The sequence below is a fragment of the Sarcophilus harrisii genome, chromosome 4 (genome assembly GCF_902635505.1).
Source record: "Sarcophilus harrisii chromosome 4, mSarHar1.11, whole genome shotgun sequence".
NCBI lineage: Eukaryota > Metazoa > Chordata > Mammalia > Dasyuromorphia > Dasyuridae > Sarcophilus > Sarcophilus harrisii.
This window is the reverse complement of record NC_045429.1, coordinates 25,762,904-25,765,000: the sequence shown is the minus strand read 5'-3', so window position 1 is coordinate 25,765,000 and position 2,097 is coordinate 25,762,904.

Below are 2,097 nucleotides of genomic sequence, written 5' to 3'. Positions count from 1 at the left end.
AACCTCCTGTTTGGTATAAAGCCCTTCACATTCAGTATCCGGCCTACTTTTCCAGACTCATAACGCAGTACTCCCTTTCGTCCATTTAACGATTTGGCAAAATGCCCATATTCCCTCAGTACACGTTTCCGAGGATCTCTGCAAAGGCTGCCCCTCAGGTCTGACAAGCTCCCCCTCATCCTGGTTTCCAATCAAGCCAGAGGCTACTTCAGGTAGTCCATTGCTACCTTCACATGTCATCCACAGGAAACTTTATCCACAAATGATCCTTTATTTTCAAAATATCCTTTATCCTCAAATGATTGCATTTGTACACATTGTTTACATGCCCTTTCCCTTCGGTAGAGCATGAACTGGAGAGCACAATTTCTTTTTGGCTTTGTATTTTCCGAGCCTCTGATGTCCTGTATGCAGTAAGCACTTAATAAATGCTAGTGTGCTCAAATTGGACGTGGGGCATTTAAAAATAACAGCCATGAATGGGCTATTCTCTGATTTTAAGTAGGATTTGGAGGAAGGGCACAGCTGATGTTTGAAGAAATAGGGAATTTTTAAATTCATACATATATGGCTATATAGAGAAAGTATTTGACAAGTTGGAAGCTGCTTTATGTCCCTCATCTTCCCAATGTCCTCAAGATTGCCCACTATTTACTGGTCGAGACTTAAATTGATGACCTGACTAATGATGGCGGGGCTGCGACATGGGTCTGATCTTAGGACTCTGGCACTCATTCTCCCATATTATGATGAGGTTTTTTGATCAGTGGGACTCTTCCAAATAAAATTATGTAACCAAACCCAAGCGTTTCAAGTCAAGTCATCGTTTAATGGGTAGTGAGTAATGCTGAACTCAGAATGATGGAAGAGCTGATGTAAATTCTTGTTGCCCAGCCCGGAAAGCCCGAACGTGCCCGTTCCCAGCAGAGCCGGGCCACGAAAGCTTACCCAAGCTTCACGATCTATGGCTATGATGGATCCTGGGCGTGGCAAAGCCAGGAATGGCTTCTCAAGCACAAAACCCACCTTTAGCACAAGCCTAGGGAAGGCTTTATGTGTTTTAATTTACAGAATTTGCATAGAAGCCTTAAAACAAACTCCAACCATGAAGAGTCGGGCTTTGTTTGGAGAAGGGAACTCCCCATTCAGTGTTCATTAAACATGTTAGGCGTGCATCTACACTCTGCTGATGGCCTTCCCTGGTTTGAACTCCTGAATCCTGTTTTTCCCCTATACACCTCCCTCCATAAACCAGAACGTTGGGGAGGATTTGGCGTTAGACTCCTGGTAAAACAGCTTTAATACAAGCCCTTTTTCTGCTGCCTCTGTGTGAGGAAGACCACTCTGGGCTCTCAAAGGCCCTGCAAGTGTGGCTCCCATGCATTCAGTCTGCCTCACCAAGCTAGGACTCAAGGCCAGGGAGCTTTTGCCAGAAGATCAGTCATTCTAGGGCGACTAGAAGAGCACTGGCTCTCTAGTCGGGAGGACATGAATCCTAACACTTAACACTTAGCAGTGTGACTCTGGGCAAGTCACTCCCCCCAATTGCCATGCAAAACACAAAAGAACAGAAGATCAGTCATTCTGGCTTTATGTATTTTTACATAGTTACATACAATAACTCATTAAACCCCTGCCCAAGCGGAAGAACTGACTGGTCTACATTTGCACTGAGAGAGCTGCCCACAGTAAGATTGTGAATCTTGGAGCAAGAGCTCCCTTGATTACCAATTTCCCAATATTTGTAAGTCATTGAGGACCATTGGATGAACTTTAAAAGTCCTTGGGTTCTTTGGTTCTCAGGACAGCGGCCATTTTGTTTCGTCTGTAGAGAAAGCCATTTTTCTCCTGGAAAACAATCCATGACCCCCTGCGAATGCAGCGACTTTGTGATCATAAGCGCCACATTTGGAAAGTCGTTTTGCCAGTTCTACAGAAATGCTTTTGGCCATGTGTGTGCCTCGAGCTCGGTCGGCTGCTTGTCTCCCATACAGATAGATGGCTGGGCCTTTGTCTCAGAGCCCTGGAAGGGCAGGAGGCAAACAGCTTCATCCCAAGAAGCGGCGTTTCCCGGCCCCCGGCCCCAGCTCCTCCAAA